This window comes from Microtus pennsylvanicus, chromosome 6 (assembly GCF_037038515.1).
Source record: "Microtus pennsylvanicus isolate mMicPen1 chromosome 6, mMicPen1.hap1, whole genome shotgun sequence".
Classification (NCBI taxonomy): domain Eukaryota; kingdom Metazoa; phylum Chordata; class Mammalia; order Rodentia; family Cricetidae; genus Microtus; species Microtus pennsylvanicus.
Genome location: NC_134584.1, coordinates 106,913,415 through 106,932,732, shown reverse-complemented (window position 1 = coordinate 106,932,732; position 19,318 = coordinate 106,913,415).

Genomic DNA, 19,318 nt, shown 5'->3' with positions numbered 1-19,318 from the left:
CAAGGCCAGCTGGCCTGGGTCTGGAAAAGCCTGGGATAAAACCGGACTCTCTGAACATAGCGGACAATGAGGACTACTGAGAACTCAAGAACAATGGCAATGGGTTTCTGATCCTACTGCACGCACTGGCTTTGTGGGAGCCTAGGCAGTTTGGATGCTCAACTTACTAGACCTGGATGGAGGTGGGGGTTCCTTGGACTTCCCACAGGACAGGGAACCCTGATTGCCTTTCGGGCTGGGGGGGGAGACTTAATTGGGGGAGGGGGAGGGAAATGGGAGGCGGTGGCGGGGAAGAGACAGAAATCTTTAATAAATAAATAAATTTAATAAAAAAAAAAAAAGAAAAAAAAAAAAAAAAAAAAAAAAAAAAAAAAAGCAGGCATAATTCTTCCTTAGAGCTCCCATCTTCAGGAAACTCAATAGGTCTTCTCCATTAGACTCTTCCTTCCTAGATCATTCCAAAGCACTTGAAAGCACACATACACACACACACACACACACACACACACACACACACACACCTCCTGTCTCGATTGGTCTCTGCTACTGAGGCTACAGCTATTGCCCCAGGCCACAAAGATTTTCAAATTGGGGCTCTGCAGGCTCCTTCTGGACCTTCCAGGGGACGGAACCTTTAGCCTCTCTTCCCTCTGAAGGGCCTCATTGTTAAGTTGGATTCCTTAGAAATTTCCTCTCCTTGCTGAGTGTGGTGGCACTGGCCTTTACTCCCCAACGCTGGGAGGCAGAAACAGGCCTATCTCTGTGCGTTTAAGGCCAGCCTGGTCTACGTAAGCAAGTTCCAGCACAGCCTCCACGGCCCTAAAATGGTAGGTTGCTGGCTCCCTCTCAGACTGGACAGATAGAGACAGAAAGCATATCTATCGCTAAAACAAACGTGCAAGTCACATGTGTGCAATGAATGAGACATAACTACGCTGTCACACGCCAGTTTGGGTCCTTAAGCAAGTTAGCCTCTATAATTTAAATTCTTGCTTTCAGGACGAACTGATAAAGCTCAAACTTGAAGACAATATCAGAGTTATTCTGGCTCAGAGACACATATGACTCCTTCATTGTTATCCGGAAATGGAGAACCCAGGAGTCAAATAGAGATGGTCACACAGGAATGAAGGTGGAGGATGGGCTGACGAATGTCCACAGCAAGGAAAGGGACCCAAGAGTCAGTGCCTTCTAGATCCCAGACTCTCTTACCTCCAGGGTACCTGTCCTGCATGTCTAGAGAGTGCCCTAGATGCAACATGCAAGAGAGCCCCATAATTCACTCTTACAGGGAAAATACAGTGCAGCCATCTCCTGCACCCGCACCTCCTGGGGAGCACTGCCATCACCCCATAGGACCATCTCTACCTGTAGGCATCTTCTCATATGTGTTAGTGTCTTTCTGTTGCTGCGCTAGAACACAATGACCGAAGGCAGGTTATAGAAGTGTTTGGGCTGACAGCTGCAGAGAGACCAATCCGCCGTGGCAGGGAAGCAGGGCAGCAAGCAGCAGGCCTGGTAGCCCCAGCAGGAAAGCTAAGAGAGCCCATCATTTACTGCAGAGAGAGCAAACTGGAAGTAAAACTAGATTCTCTCAAAGCCTCTTCCCAGCGATAGACTTCCTTCTGCAAGGCTGCACCTCCTAAACCGCCCAGAACAGCGCCATCAGCTGGGGAACCAAGTGATCAAATGCTTGAGTGTATGAGGGACATTTCTCACTGAAACCAGCACATTTCACTTTCTGCCCCCCATCCGTAGGCCAGTTGCCTTATTTCCATGCAAAATGCATTTAGTTCGACTTCAAACCTCCCCACCACCACCACCACCACGGTGGTCCTTCACAGTCTCAACACAGTTAAAGCCCAAGTCTCTTCTGAGATTCAAGGCAATGTTTGTTTTATTGCTCTAATTTGTTTGTTTCATTTTTGAGACTGTTTCCCTGGCTGGCCTAGAACTCACCCCTTAGGCCAGACGAGTTTCAGATTTACAGAGATCCACCTGCCTCTGCCTCCCAAGTGCTGAGATTAAAGGTGTGTGCCACCACACCCAACCTTCAAGGCAATCTCTTAATTGTAACCCCCTGTAAAATGAAAAAAGCAAATCACGTACTTCCACCATATGCTAGCACAGAATATATATTATTATTTCAAAGGGAAGGCGTGGAAACGGTGAAGGAATACTCGACCAACGCAAGCCTGGAACCCAGCAGTGGGAACACCAAACCCCCAGCACCCCTGGTGCTGTGTATCTTAGATAGCTCCGCCCCTCAAGCTCGCGCTCTCCCTCGGACTGGTTCCTCTACCTGTCCACAGCTCTGTTTGGCAGATGTCCCACCGCTCTGCATCACCCACATCTTGGAATCTCCCCTGCAACCCAGGTTTCATTTTCACAACCTCACGCAATGGCATGCCAGGTCCCTCTGCCTTCTCACAGGGCCCTTACATGGGAACTCCACCTGCCACACGCTGCCTAACCTCAGGGGTTCTCTGAAATCGCAGAGGAAGAATTGTGACCCCTTCATCAGTGCACCCTCCACGTCTCTAGAGCCAGAATGTTCCTGTGCCCCTCAAGCACATTAGCAACCACTTTCCTGGGCAGTTTATTTCCAGACGCAGAAACTTACAAGTTGGAAATTTAGCTTGTGGGGGGGGGGGGGGGCGGGGTTCTTTCTGCTGTTAATCTCAACAACTGCTGTCTGCCTTCCAGCATCTGCATTGGCTGTGACATTAAGCTTACTTATGCTCTTTTTCTCTCCAAACTCTTCTTTCTTTCTTTCCTCCTTTCCTTCTTTCTTCCTTCCTTCCTTCCTTCCTCCTTTCTTTCTTTCTCTCTCTTTCTTTCTTTCTTTCTCTTTCTTTCTTTCATTTATTTGAGACAGGGTATCACTGTAACTTTGGAACCTGCCCTAGCATTTGCTCTATAAACCAGGCTGGCCTCGACCTCACAAGAGATCCGCCTGCCTCTGCCTCCCAATGCTGGGATTAAAGGCATGCGCCAGCACCGCCCGGCCAAACTGCACATTTCTACATTTCTTCTTTCTTTCTGCCCCCCTTGCTCCTTTCCACTGCAGACCACACAAGCATTAGCGACAATAGTCACTACAGGCTCAACATTATTCGGGATTGAAATTTCTCCAACAGAGAAATTAGTCTATTGCCTTTCAGTTTAGCCTCAGCCAAGGGTGGAAGGCAGCTAGACTCTGCCAAAATATCACCGGAATGTCCCTTAGCCTCACTACTATTGAAGTCATTGCTTCCCCTGGAACCTCAGGCATCCACAGTCCACTTTGCTCTCAATCCTATGGCCTTCCAGGCTCCTGCTAGGATGGCCCATTAAGTTTCTAGTCCAAAGTTCCAAAGTCTTCCATCTACATCCACAGCCACCATCCCGGCATCAACTCCTGTATTAGTTTCTTCCTGTTGCTATGCTAAGACATGGCCTAAGGCAGCTTACAGAGAAGAGTCTACTTGGGCTTTGGTTGCAGAAGGCTAATGCCTCCCATTGCTCTCCCGTCATGGCAGGGAAGCATGGTGACAAGAGGCAGGCACAGCGGCAGGAGTGGAAAGCTGAGAGATCAGCTCTTTTACCGCAGGCATGTAACAGGGCGAGCAAACTGGAAATATAGTGCGGCTATAACCTATCCAAGCCTTTGCCCAATGACATAAATATCCTCCAGCAAGGCTCCTCTGACAGCACTGCCATCTGGGGAGTGTTCAAATGCTTGAGCACCTTCCGTTTAAACCACTACTGCCTGGTTCTTCTTCACTGAACTGAGACAGACCCAAGGCCATGTTGTCCTCCCGTTGAAACATGTCCTACACTCGTTTCCCTCCATCCAGGCCTGATCTCCAGCATCTTTCTTGCTGATGTCACAGCAGCTTTCTGTCTCGTCTCTAAGATCAGCCTGCTTACTGCCAGTTCATTCTTCTCATAAGCTTCCAGGCTTAACTTAATTTATTAAAGTAAATGGCAATCGGAATAAAATCTCCAAAGGGTGTCCATATCCTAAATATGGTAAATATGTTACCTTTCACATTTTAAGGGATTTTGCAAATGAAATGAAGTTAAGGGTCTCAGAAAGGGAGACTCAAGACAATCACAAGAGCCAGGCGGTGGTAGTGCACACCTTTAAATCCAGCACTCAGGAGGCAGAGATAGATGGATCTCTGTGAGTTTGAGGCCAGCTACTCAGAGAAACCCTGTCCGAAAAAAACAAAAACCAAACAACAACAACAAAAATCATAATCACAAGAGTCCTTGTGGAGGGAGTCAGAAAGCCAGAGTGAGAGAAGACGGTGAGTCAAGGAAAGAGTTCTAGAAGCCAAAAAAGGACAAGGAACCGGATTTGTCCCTACAGCCTCCAGGGGAACTAACATTGTCTTTACCTTGTCTTTAACACAGTGAAAGACATTTCAAACTTCTAACCTCCATAACTTCAGGATAAGTCTGTGTGGTAGTAAGCTACTAAGTCTGTGGTCATTTGTCATGGCAGCAATAGGAAGCAAACACAGTGAGTTTCAAATAAGAGTAAGTGCACATATATACAACCAAGTCCGTGTTTTTATATAACTGACGGCTGTTTTTGTTTGAAACAAAAACCCTAGTAGCAGCTCAGATTCCCCCTGTGTCCCCACAAGGGGACCCTCAGAGCAGAGTATTGCTCCCACCCAAATCGGCTTTCCAAAGGTACCAGCGTTTCCTTCTCGTTCTTTCTGAATTGTCCTCAGCCTCTGGTCTGGTCACCAGGACTTCACTGGCTGAGAAAGGCCAGAGAGCAATCTTCCTGCTGTATAAACAGCACCCTGCCTTGGAGAGATGGCCCAGCAGGCAAAGGTGCTTGCTGCCAAGCCTGATGACATGAGTTCAAATCCCCAGGCCCCATGTGGTAGACAAAGGAAACCAATTTCTACAAGTTGTTCTCTGACTTCCACATGTGGACACACACATGTACACACACTATAAATAAACAAATAGTAATGTAAAACAAACAAATAGTAGTGTAAAAACAAACAAGCAGGTTCCCATCAGTCTTATTTAATATCCTCAAGGGAGCACCCACTTTGGTGATGCATGCCTGTAATCTAGCACTCAGAGATAGATCAAGAGGAGGATTGTGATTTCAAGGTGAGCCTCGGCTACACAGGGAGACCCCGTCTCAAAAAGCAAAACCAAACCAAAACACCAAGAACCTCCAGGAGTGCCCTTGGCTTTGGAATTGATGGAAACACCAAAGCCTGGCTGCCAAGGCTGTGTTCGGCCAGAGTCTGTCCACCTCGCTGGCATGTGAGTCCATTTTTGTCCCCTGAGAAAACAGATCCTAGAGCCAGCAGCGCTGGCTTGACCCTCGGGCTTTTCTAATATGCTACCCTTAGCTGGGACTGTTGACCTAACTGCTCTCTCCCCTTCTCCTTAGGGCCATTTTCTGTGAAAACACGAGACCTGCATTCTTTCTGGGGCAGAAGTCAGCCCTCAAGACTTCTTCCCACTCAGAGTTATTGCCTCTAACCCACAGGGCGGGTCTTCCCTGGCCATGCAGGAAAAAGGCCAACTATGCGTCCAAACTGTTTTAAAGCCTGGAACACGTGAGAAGGGGACCCGGAGTGGGCTACTGCGATTCCTGGGCGCTGGGAGAGGACACTATGGATACAGGGCCGGGTGGGTCATTCTACCCGAGCCTAGAGGGACTCGGTTATGGCCACGCGCTCTCAGGCTTCTTGGAACTTGACTCTCGTCTCAGGGCGAGTCAGTGGTCACCTGTTTCCACCTGAGCTCTGCCAGTCGCCAGGTAGTGACATCACGTCTCTACGTCTCAGTTTGCTACGCTGTGAAATGGGGTTATACGAACAGCTGCTACACAGGACGGCAGTGAGGCCTGAAAGTTCATCCTCGGATGAAGGGCAGCCAGCGTCTGAGAGGTTCTGGTCTCTTCGGTGTGCACAATCCAGAACCTCCTTTTCATCCTACCAGGAAATAATGCTGTTCATTTAGTCAATGACTGCAATTAAATTTAATTATCAAATTATCCTGGGTAGGAGGTGGCCAGCCCGAGTTCTTCCTGTCTGGAACCACTTTATCTGGGTCACAGTACCCTCTTCAGTGAACCTGGGAGAGCACGCTTGTCCCAGTGGCATCTCCTCCCTGATTGGCACCACTACCTACTAATCGGTCTTATTGTGTCCCCTGGGAACCCACCCCACTCCCATGTCCTCACAACCTGCGGAGACCTTAAGAAGGAAGAGGAGGAAGAGCTGAGGGGATGGTTTCGTTGACAAAGTGCCTACTGAGTTCCAACCTCAGCATCCACGTAAAAGCCAGCAGGGCAATCCCAGCTCTGGGGAGAAAGGGACCAGACAAGCCCTGGAGCTCCGCGGTAGCCAGTTCAGGGGAATCAACAAGCTCCAGATTCATGAGCACTGTCTCAAAGGCACTAAGTGGGCCGGCAGGATAGCTCAGGAGATGAAGCATTTGCCATGATGTTTGACGACCTGAGTTTGATTCCCAGAACACTTGTGAAGGTAGGGAAAGAACTGAGTCGTGAGGGTGTTCTCTGAGAACTGAGTCGTGAGGGTGTTCTCTGACCTCCACACGTCTGCACATGCCCTGTGGCAAACATGCCCTTTCCACATCATACACATACAACCAAATCTTTTTTTTTTTCAAGACAGAGATCCTCTGTGTAACAGCCCTGGTTGTCCTGGAACTCACTTTGTAGACTAGGCTGGCCTTGGACTCACTGAGAGGCCTCTGCCTCCCAAATGCTGGAATTAAAGGTGTGTGCCACTACCACCGGGCTATTTTTTTTTAATTAAAAAACAACAATAATAATAAGGTGGTGAGTAACTGACACCCAATGTCAGTCTGTAGCTTCCACGTGCACACTCATCTGCACACATCCATGAGGCAGCACAGGCAAACACACAATCAAAATTAAAATTAAAAAAGAGAAAGAAAGAAAAAAGAAGGAAAAAAAGGAAAGAAAAGTAAAAGTAGACTATTTTATTTCCTTAATTCTTCCTTCCCTCAAAGAAGTTGTGTTCTGAATACTATGAAATTAGAATCGAAGCCATCAGCCTGCCTGATAACTGCAGTTGATCTCTGTGGCTTTGCTGGCGGCCCTTCCCATTCTGGAAAGACTTGGTTCCCTCCACCGGGCAGGCTCTCGCGGCTCTGAGAACTGCCAGAGAAGCCTCCTGGGTCTGGGGCTCATCCTACCAGAGCCATAGCCAGCAGAACCTGTGGCTAGTGCTCGCATCGCCTGGAGCAGCACCTTCCTCCAGAGAAATCTTTCTCTGAGCCTTGAAGTAGAAAGGGGCCTCAAGCCCAGGGCACTATGGGGCTCTACTTTCTAGCTCCTTCCGTGGACGCCTCTGCCACTGGATGGTGATTTGATTCAGGCTTGTTTCTCCAGTCAGACCATAAGAAGGGGGATGACAGGAGGAGGGATCACATTCCTCTTGCTCACCACTGCTTCCCTAACCAATGACAGTAAGCACACGGTAAAGGCATGCTGAGCTGGACATGGTGGCACATGCCTGTCATCTCAACATACAGAAGGCACACAGGAGGACAGGAACACAGGACAGTATATTTGAAGTCATCTTAGGATACGTAGTGAGACTCTGTCTCAAACAAATAACAATAAATAATTACATTAGAAAGAAAGGAAAAGAGGGAGGGAGAGGAGAAAGATGATGTTACTCTTTCGTATTTTGTTTTGTTCGGTTTTATCCCTGCCTTTGCCTCCCAAGTACTAAAGGTGAGCACCGGGGCTGGAGAGATGGCTCAGCAGTTAAGAGCACTAGCTGCTCTTCCAGAGGTTCTGAGTTCAATTCCCAGCACCCACACGGTGGCTCACAACCATCTGTAATGGGATCTGATACTCTCTTCTGGCTTACAGGGATACATGCAGACAGAGCACTGCTACCAAAAACACAAAACAAAACAAAAAACCCAAAAAACAAAAAATTAGCTTCTCTTAGATATTAAAGGAGGCAGAAGGTGAGCGCCAACGCCGCCCATCGATGGTGTTGCTCTTCTGTGAGACCTACCATAAAGTAAAATTGTGGAAGTTTTATGCAATTTCAAGAGGAACCAGGAAATTGCCTCTTAGTAAATAACCACTCACTGAATCATTTTTAAAATATTTATTTATTTATTATGTATACAATATTCTGTCTGTGTGTATGCCTGCAGGCCAGAAGAGGGCACCAGACCCCATTACAGATGGTTGTGAGCCACCATGTGGTTGCTGGGAATTGAACTCAGGACCTTTGGAAGAGCAGGCAATGCTCTTAACCTCTGAGCCATCTCTCCAGCCCCCACTGAATCATTTTTATATAAAAGTTGGTTTTCCTGGAGAAGGGAACGTAGCTCCAGGCAGACCACTTGCCTAGCATGGAGGAGGAGCTGCGTTGGGTGCCCAGCCCTGGAGGGGGAAAGGCCACTTCCAGTATTCCTGTCCCTTCAACATAGTGAATCTATTTTTCCCACATTCCTTGTGAAGTTGGGGGAGGGGGGAGTGCCTCTTTGTTTGGGTTTGGTTTTTATTTGATACATTCAAGACATTTTGCACCCATTAATTTTCCTTGTTAAGTGGTTTTTATGAGTGTTCTGTGCTTTAAGTAAGAAGTACAGCATCCAGGATTCAAAATAGCCTCTTAGCGTTCTTGGTGAGAGTCCGGCATCTCTGCTGTTGACGACAGCTGGTGAGGCTTGGAACACAATGTCACCCTTCCAGAGCTCTCCTCAGAGTTAGATAAAATTGACTCTGTGTCTCTAGTTGGGGACAAGGTGTTTGGAACCAGCCCCTTACACAACAGAACTGCCAGGGGCTGCTCCTAGAAGGGAAATGAAATAAAAATCACGGTGTGTAAAAAATGTACCACAGAGTCCTAGGAACCAAAGATTTTAAGGCTTTGGCTGCCCATAATTCACTTTTTATTTTATGTTTCTTGGAAAACTAAAGGCTTGTATTTGCTGCGTGCTTGTTACCTAAGATATAGAGAAGAAAACCGAGGTGGAGGAGTGGGAAGAGGATGGGGAGGGAAAGGAAGAGGAGGGAGGGAAGAGAAGAGAGGGGGAGGAAGGGGGAAGGGGAGGAGAGATGGATCCTGAGTGCTGAGATTTCCAAGTCTATGCCAGGCCTGTTCCAGCTGCTGGCTTCTGCAGCTGACCTCCGCTGGCCCTTCCAGGGCTCCAGGGGAGGAGATTTCCTTTCAGGCTGAAATCCATCTCTCTGCGTGCTTATTTCTGTGAGGAACGGTGCGTGCATGCTAAACCGTTGGCTGCTCTGCCTTATTCTCCTTCAGAATTGTGCATGATGGCGACACCTGAATTTCTCCTCAAATACTTGAAAGGAAATTCTGTGCTGGGACCTTTCAGGTCTGCCCCTGGCAGATTTTTCTTTGAGTGTTCCTATCTCAAAACCTTGTGTAACCCGACACAATTATCTGAAAAAGCTCAGGATCCAAAAGAACTACATTCTGAGCTAGGAATGAAGGTCAGTACTGGGAAAGGAGTGTCCTTTCCCCTGCCTGGGGACTGAGTCCTACCTCACGATGACAATGACCAATTCATGTTCCAAAGGAAAAAAAAAATGCTAACCCCCACACAGGGACCAGTGGGCACTCTTGGCTGTACTCTCTGAACAAGGAATCGCTTGAAGATCACATTACAAAGCTTTGGACCTGGCTGACAGTTAAAAATACTTCAGTAGAGCTGGGAAAATGGCTCGGCAGATAAAAGGTCTCTCTGCACAAGCGTGAGGACCTAAGTTTGCATCCCCAGAACCCACACAAAAGACGAACACGTAGCACAAGCCCATGGAATCCTAGTACGCCTGTGGAAAGATGAGAGCTGGAGGGAGACTGCCGGGAAGCTGGCTAGCCAGCGAGTGTGTGACATGTACAGGGGAGGAGGGAACAAAAGGGACCCTATCTCAAACCAGATGGAAGTGGGGGACCAACACCCAAGGCTGTCCTCTGACCTTACACCCATGCCTACAACATCCACTCACACACACACACACACACACACACACACACACACACACATATGTGCGCGTGCACGCGCGCACTCACACACACACACACACATACACACCTTAGTTGACCACAGTGTAATCCCAGCACTAAGAAGGCAGAGGGAGAAGAACCACAATTTTGAAGCCAGTCTGATTTACATAGTGAGTTTCAGGTTAACTGGGATGATATATTGAGACCCTGTCTCAAAAATAAATAAATAAATAAATAAATAGATTCTAATAATCACCTTGATGCCTGGGCTTCCTGGGACTGGAAGCAAGAGTGACTTTGAACTCCATTAGGATTTCCTAGCTGCAAAACCCAACCCATCCAGAGAGTTAGGGTTTGAGGCTAAACGAGGTGTATATAGCTCCCTGGAACGCATGGGGTTTTTTTTGTTTTGCTTTTTTGCTTTTCAAGACAGGATTTCTCTGTTCTAGCCCCGGCTGTCCTAGAACTCACTCTGTAGACCAGGCTGGTCTCAAACTCACAGAGATCCGCCTGCCTCGGCCTCCCAAGTGCTGTGATTAAAGGCGTGCGCCACCATCGCTGGACTGGAGTTCACGGTTTTAGCCAGTGGTTGGCTCAGCCCTTTCTGACTCAAACTTAGCCCCACACTTCCTCCCTCAAATAACCCCAAACTTAAGGGGAGGGGACAGGAAGGAGGGGACAGGTGAGAGTAGAATAAAGTTGGGGCTCCAGCAGATGGCCTTGCACCCTGGAAAATCCCAGGACACAGAACGCCCCCCACCCCCCCCATTCCCTCCCCCCTCTTTACGGTTAGAAACATCAGTCCTGCTCATTATTTGCATACCAGTGGTGAGAGACCTCCACAGAGAACGGCACCGCTCATAGGTGGTTGCCTTTTCGTGGAATTCGCTGGAGAAAACTGGAGGCAAGACTATGAACAAAACCCCTCCATCTGGTTTCAGTTTGTTAAAAAAAAAAAAAGAGAGAGAGAGAGAGAGCACATACAGGCCTCCCCACCAGCAATCAGAAGACATCAGCCTGTGCTTCCCCAGGGTCATATTAGCCACCAAGGGTGGGGCAGAATTATGTATATGCAAATAAATGATAGCAGCCAGCCAAGCAACTGAGTTTTGTATCTGTTGCAGTTGTTCTAGCAAGAAAGGGCCTAAATGAGGGTGAGGGCGGCTGTAAAGAAGCCGCTTTGGAATTAGCTGTAAACATCCAGTTGCCTTAATTCCACTTTGGGAGACTTGTTTCTGATCCAGAAGGGAAAAAATGATAGCCTCTCTCCTGGGGACGTCTCCCTGTGTATGCCCACCTCCTTTAACTAAAGGCCAGGGACCTGGTTTCTTCTTTCTCCTCTCCCCCCCACCTTCTTCCTTCCCCCCTTCCTCTCTCCCTTCCTTCCTTTCTTTTTCTTTTCTTTTTTTGTTATTTAAAAAATTATTTTTATTTTATCAGCATTAGTGTTGTGCTTGCACGTATGTCTGTGTGAGGGTGTCGGGTCCTCTGGAACTGGAGTTACAGACAGTTGTGAGCTGCCATGTGGGTGCTGGGAATTGAACCCAGGTCCTAAACCCCATTATGCTGACTATCCCTTGCTAATCAGTCTATGTATCGCCATCTTCAGCAAACCCTAAAAAGGAACAACAGTAAGCAAAAGAATAACCGTAAAAACGGGAGGTCAAGGTGTAGCCTGTGAGAAGGGAGGCAATGGGCTGCACTTTATTAACAAGAACATCCATGTTACCCTTTATAAAACCTGAGCAGTCGGCGCTCATAACCATGAGCCATCTCTTCAGCCCCAGAGCCCAGCTTCTTAAGCTATAGTAGAAACACCATACAGGTTCACCGAATGGAGGGACTGAGAAAAATTGGACAAGAGTAAAATGTTTTTTAACACACACACGCACACACACACACTTAGTTCAAAACTAACATGTAACGAATCTGAGGTGCTTCTGGCAGCCCTGGCCTGTGCTACAACATGCACAGTTACCGCAGACTTGCTTCTGAACACTTGACATGTAGACCTGCCCTGTGTGCACCATTATGGTAGGCAGCGGCAACAGAAGAAGCCTGAGACACCTTGCTTCAGAGTTAAGACTGTGGGCATTATAGATTGAGGTGTTTCTCTATCCATACCGGGGTCTTTGTTGTTATGGAAACATAATGGCTTGGTTTTAGAAAAAAGAAGACTTAATATTTTTACTGTCAGTACACAGTGTGTATTAAATTCATAAGTTTAGCCGGGCGGTGGCGGCACACGCCTTTAATCCCAGCACTCGGGAGGCAGAGGCAGGCGGATCTCTGGGAGTTCGAGGCCAGCCTGGTCTACAAGAGCTAGTTCCGGGACGGGCACCAAAGCTACAGGGAAACCCTGTCTCGAAAAACCAAAAAAAAAAAAAAAGAATAAATTCATAGGTTTTTGGATTGTATTATGTTAGAGTGTCTTATTCTTAAAATTGTTATTTGAGTTGTTGACTTACGTTTCATTTCAAAAAAATCATTAAATGAAAGCTAGGCAGGGTGACACATGCCTATAATTCCAGCATTTCAGCAGCTGAGACAGGAGGATGAAGAGCTTGAAGCCAGGTTGGACTGTGTAAGACCTTATCCCAAGAAAAAAGCAAAACAAGTGCGGTGGTGTGTGCCTTTAATCCCAGCGCTCGGGATGCAGAGGCAGGTGGATCTCTGAGTTTGAGGCCAGCCTGGTCTACAGAGAAGGCTCCAGGCTAGTCAGGAACATAGCGAAACCTTGTCTCAACTTTTTTTCTGAGACAAGGTTTCTCTGCCGAAACTGCTCACACCTGTAATCCCAGGACTTGGAAGCTGAAGTGTAGGGCCCTGGTCTGCCCCTGTTCCTGGGGTACATTTGCTGGGACAGTTTATGATCAGCTAACTAAGCTTCCTGTGTGTTTCTATGCTCTCCCTGCCCCTCCTCGTGGTTAGCTGCAGGGCATTTACTCCATTGTTAATATGGTAATTTCCCACCTGCCAGGGCGGAGATCCCTGTGCTGCAGTTAGGTAGATAAGGACTCCCCCAATGCTGAAGAAACTGGCCTTCGGCTGATCTCCTTTCGAATGACTCTGGTCTCTCTGTGTGTTCTTTTCAATCTCCAGGCCCTTGCCTGACAGGCGTTCTGTACAGTGGCATGGGAACTGTACCTACGGTGTAACACAAAATCGGGTGTTACACTGAAGCTAGAGGATTGCCATAAACTCAAGGCTAGCCTGCTATATAGTGTTACATAGTAACTATAGAGCTATCTCAAAAACAAAACCAGAGCAGGCAAGGTGGCTTAGCTGCACAAGTCTAATGCCCTGAGTTTGGTCCTCTCCACCACATGTAGGGTTAAAACTGAGTCCTCAGAAATGTCTTCTGATGTTCCAGGACAGGAACCAAAAAGCTACGGAGAAACCCTGTCTCAAAAAATCAAAAAAAAAAAAAAAAAAAAGAAAAGAATTGTCTTCTGACTTCCAGATGTGTGCTGTGGTACTCACACACCTCCAGATCTCTCTCTCTCTCTCTCACACACACACACACACATACACATACACACATACATGCACACACATACACACACACTGACACACACCTCTGATCCCAGCACTCAGGAGGCAGAAGCAGGCAGATCTCTGTGAGTTCGAGGCCAGCCTGAAATCGAGTTCCAGTACAGACACAACTATTACACAGAGAAAACTTGTCTTTTTTTTAAATATTTATTTATTTATTATGTATACAATATTCTGTCTGTGTGTATGCCTGCAGGCCAGAAGAGGGCACCAGACCTCATTACAGATGGTTGTGAGCCACCATGTGGTTGCTGGGAATTGAACTCAGGACCTTTGGAAGAGCAGGCAATGCTCTTAACCACTGAGCCATCTCTCCAGCCCCCGAAAACTTGTCTTGAAAAAACAAAATAATAATAATTCAACCAAGATTTAATTCTGTTTGTTTGTTTGTTTTTCAAGACAGTGTTTCTCTGTAGCTTTGGAGCCTGTCCTAGAACTAGCTCTTGTAGACCAGGTTGGCCCCGAACTCACAGAGATCCATCTGCCTCTGCCTCCTGAGTGCTGGGATTAAAAGTGTGCGTCACCACTGCCCGGCCCAAGATTTAATTCTTTATGTAAAAATTAACAAATATTTATTCTTCATTAGCATACAAATTTTCACTCCTCTTTAGTAATGATAAAATTATCTCTACACCAAATAATTATTCTAAAATGAATTTTAATGATTTATTATCAGTAAATGCTTGATTTGTATACCAATTTTTTTTTAAATCAAGACAGGGTTTCTCTGTGTAGCCCAACTACTGGGATTTTTAATGTTTGTGCCACCACACCTGGCAAGTGTACCTATTTAATATAGCTATATCTGGGATCAGATAAACATTTTTAAGTTCCTAGACATGGTGGTCCACACCTTTAATCCCAGCACACTTGTGAAGCCTAGACTAGTGAATTTCTAGGAGTCCTAGGCCAGCTTGGTCTACGTAACAAGCTCCAGGCCAACCCGGGCTACAGAGCGAGACCGTGTGCCCCCCTACCAAAAAAGTCCTTTTTGTCCTTGGGTGAAGAAGGCTATGAGTGGGAAGATTAAGAAACCCTGACAAGGGCATAGATAGCACTTAACTCGGAGTCCACGTCCTGAGGTATATCAAGAGGCTGACCACAGTGTCGAGATGCTGGGATCACAGAATAAAAGTGAAAAGATTACGACTAATTCTCAGTCGTAACTGAGGACCCAGAGGATCTGACTCGGAGTCTGATTAGTCTCCCCAGGCCCTCAGCTGGGCCTTGCTTTCCCCAGGGCTGATCCAGAAATTTCGGCAGAGCACAAAATGTTTCCTACTTTCTGGGTCCCTACTCCCTAAACATCTGCTTTCAATCTTGGAGGCCATAAAATAATTCAGGAGAGCTGCACAGAAATAGCCTGGGAACCCAGGTGATGCTCCTCCCCCAGGTCACCAAGGGGCAAACTCTCCAGGTGCTGACACTAAGTAGGGTACCTCTGAAAAGTGAGCGGGGTTTTGGCATGCTCGGAGGATATTCAGAAGTGAGTTAGTAATCTCCAGGCCGCCTGTGCCACATTAGCCCACAAGCATCCGACTGGCTCCGATTCAGCCTTTGCGTACATCTACAGACACCCTAGGCTGGGTTCTCTGTTCCTGTCCCTTACCTGGCTGCAGACAAGACTCCAGACAGACCTACATCTTCTTCCCAAATCTACTTCCTGGCCAGCTGGGACAGAGGTCTTCTTTGCTTAAGATCACACCATGTTCTCTTTAGCCCATAAAATGAAGTCCATGCTAGATGGTGGTGGTGCACATAGTTAATCCCAGCATTCGGGAAGCAGAGACAGGTGGATCTCTGTTAGTTCAAGGCCAGCCTGGTCTACAGAGTGAGTTCCAGGACAGGTTCCAACAGCTACACAGAGAAACCCTGTGTCGAAAAACAGAAGGAGGACGGAGGAGGAGGAGGAGGAGGAAGAGGAGGAGGAAGAGGAGGAGGAGGAGGAGGAGGAGGAGGAAGAAGAGGAGGAAGAGGAGGAGGAGGAGGAAGAAGAAGAAGAAGAAGAAGAAGAAGAAGAAGAAGAAGAAGAAGAAGAAGAAGAAGAAGAAGTCGTCCACAAGACCACCTGTGGTAAATACAGCTCTGTATTGACGTGGTTCTCAAAATCACAGATTTTGCACTTAAACCTGATTTAAGTGTTGAGGCTGGGCCTGAGAGGGCCCTTAGCCTCTGTTCTCTCTCTTTTTTTTTTTTTTTTTTTTGGATTTTTCAAGACAGGGTTTCTCCATAGTTTTTGGCTCCTGTCCTGGAACTAGCTCTTGTAGACCAGGCTGGTCTCGAACTCACAGAGATCTGCCTGCCTCTGCCTCCCGAGTGCTGGGATAAAAGGGTGCACCATCACCGTCTGGCTGCCTCTGTTCTCTTGAAGGTAAAATGTTGCTAATCAGACCTACTAAAAGGGGTTGTCATGGGGCTTCTGCACCTATCCCAGAGCTCAGAATATAAGAAGTCTGGAAGCCAGTGCATGGAGGGAAGGGCATTCTGGGAAGAAGATTTAGGAAGATGACGAGACCAACTTTGGACATATTGAGTACAAGGAGCCTGTGCTGTCCAAGGGAGGCATCCAGGGCAGCTGGATGCGTGGGCCTGGAGTCAAGAGGGAGGCCTTGGCTGGAGAGCCGGCGAGTGGGTGTCGCCAGCATGTGTGTAGGAAGATGAGGTCATGGGTGGAGGAGGTGAGTATGAGGCCTCCACAACCAGACGCTCATGCACATGGAAGACAAGTTTATGAGGAAGGCTGTGGAAGGGCAGAGAGCTGGGAGGAACACCAGCATCAAAGAGAAACAGAGCTGGGCAGTCAAGAGAGGCCAGAGGAACAGAGGCTGGGAGGAGACTGAGGCAGTTGACGGCAGATGTGGGCCCGAGATGCACAAACAGGTGGCCCAGTGAGGGCAGGAGTGGGAGCTGCCCCCGGGCTAACCTGGGAGAATAGAAAGGAGCAGTGGCAACTAAAATAACCATAGATAAGAGTGGCTAAGAGAGGAGGCCCATGAAAACAATGCCTGAGCCGATGGTGGTGGTAAACCGTTTAATCCCAGCACTCGGAGGGAGGCAGAGAGGCAGGTAGATAGATCTCTGTAAATCCGAGGCCAGCCTGGTCTACAAAGCAAGTTCTAGAAAAAGGATGCAGGATTGAGGTTGCCAGTGAGAAAGGCTGCTAGGGAGTGGCCAGTGGTTCGTGGGTCCATCTGTGGTCCAAGCACAGGACCTGGCACCAGTAGGAAATCAATAAAAATGTGCTATATCGGGGTTGGGGAGATGGCCCTGTGGGTGAAGTGTTCACTGTGCAAGCAAGAAGACCCAAGTCTAGTTTTCTAGAACCCACACAACGACTAGGATTGGTAATGCCATCTGGAACTCCAGTGCCCAGAGGGGTACAGGCAGTTGAGTCCCAGGGGCTTTCTGACCAGCCAAGTCTAGCTGAATGAATTGGTGAGCTCCAGGCTCAGTGGGAGACCCTGTCTCGAAATCTAAGGGGTAGAGCCACAGAGGATGACGTCCACATGTGCACACGAGTGATTGAGAATGTTGTTCAGTCTTAAAGTGTGTGCCTGGTATGCACAAGCCTCAGAACTGAAATACCTCATATGGAAAGAAACGTGCTATCTTTGACAGCAGTGTGAGGTGAGGTCTAGAACATGACAAAAGAACTAGTCATTGGCAGGAAATGGAGTGCCTCTGCCACTGCGCCCCAGGAGAGAGGAGAGGGGGTGCATGAGTGTCATACAGGGTAGGGCTCCCTAGAATCCGGCTGCAGCTGAGTTCAATCTGTCTTTTACAGATGCACCCTCCCAGAAAGTCAGCAGATGGTGCTAGTGAGTCACTGGTCACCAAAGCAGAGAGCGGCCAGCTTTTTCTATGCTAGTTACAGACCCTTGGTCCTCCAGAGCCCGGGGCATGCTATGGTTGGCTAACCAGGCTTCTCATCAAAAGAGTGAGAACGGGGCTGGGAGTTGGGACAAAGGGTTAAGACTGCCGTCAGAGTGCTTGGAATCAGGTGGCTCCGGGAGCTCTACTCCTGGCTACCCTCCATTAACCTGCCCTTCTAGATCCTGCCTTATCTGCTGGGGTTCCTGCCCTCTGCTCACCCCACCCACCCCCACTCCTCTCCCACGGAGGCCCCTACCAGGCCAGATTCCTGATTCTGGCAGAAGTTGGTTCTCTACCCCAAGGCAGGCTCAACCTGGCACCAGGCCTCAGACAGGGCTGGGTTGGCCCCTCCCAGTTATGACTGTCTTGAAACACCTTCCACTTCTACAGCACCTCCACCTGATGAGGGGAAGGGTCAGTGGCTGAGGAGGCCACAGGGAGTTAGAGTACAGATCCTAGGAGGGAGGGGCCGTGGTCTCTTGATGTTTGGGGTGGGGGAAGCAGGTGTCATATAAATGGGACAGGTGGTGCAATCCCATCAAGACTCAGAAAAGTCCCGCCCGAAGTGGTGCACTGTCGTAGAAGCAGCTTAGCCCTCCTGTGCTTCACAGTCAAAGGCAATTCCTGCTACCTCGTCTACTCTCAAGCCGATCTCTCTCCCACCCAACCCTGGGCTTCCTCGTGCACTTTACAGGAGCAGAGTAGAGCCCTGTTTCCCAGACTCCTCCTCATCTTGTCTCTCTCTCTACTCATCTCTGTCTAAACTGGCTTTAAGTACTGGTACTGTGAGCAAATGCAACGGTCTCCCCTTTGCACCACAGGGGAAGTCCTTAAAGGGGCTGAGACTGGAGAAACTGTAGCTGGGGTCTAAGGAGGGTAGCCAGATCTGGGAGTGCTGATGGATGCAACTTTTACAGTTAAAGCAGGGGACACTCAGGCAAACCTGCCACCCAGGCCAGGGCTCCACCATCGTTTATATTTTCAGAGGGACAGTAGATGGAAGCAGATGCGTGGTTCTGAGAGGAGATGGGGTCTCCACCTGGAGTTCCTCCCCTCAAGGGGGTCTGGACTCCAGCTCCTTCTTAGAGATTTCTCTGACCCATCAGAAGCCCATGCCTGGATAGAAGAGCGGCTTCGGAAGGGATGTTTTCGTGAGACTTTGGGACAGAGTCTGGATACAGGAGAGAGAATGAACCACAGGACAAGCTGTGATAAGGAGTCCACAGCCTCTAGGGACCCAGAGGGACAGAGATGAGGAACTGAGCAAGATCTGGAGGTCCACAGAAGCAGGGATCTCCACGGCCATGGTCTGTGCCTACTCTCTGCATAGGGCCTGGCACCCAGCTATTGGCACTAACCCCCAACGCCTGCCAGAGCCCTGGCACACATGTTAGGCACAGAGTGCCAGACACGGGGGTGGCAAGGGGTGCCAGGCCACACACAAACAAGGACCTTCATACACACAGGGAGGGAAGTGCACCCACACAGTACTTATATCATCCCCTGAGGATTCAGGGTAGCAGGTCAGGGACCACCCTGTCCTGACACTTCTTCCAGGTGTTCCCATTAGCTTGGCTCTTGGGGAGACGGTGGGTGAAGTGCACTTAAAAGGAGACTTTGATGTTCCTTTAACTTCTCACTCGTACCCACACACATACACTTGTGTGGTGTCCCCAGTTCTAGACTTTGGAAGAAAGCAGGGAGGTGAAACAGAAACTCCCAAGAATCTCCGCCTTGCAGTCACCCTTCTCCTCTAGCTATGGCTGTGAACTACTCAGACCTCAGACAAGAGTGCACATTTGGGTGTGTGCACCAGAGACCCAAGGCTATGGCACCGCGGGTGTGGCTGGGAGCTGACTCTGGCTGGTTCCACGCAG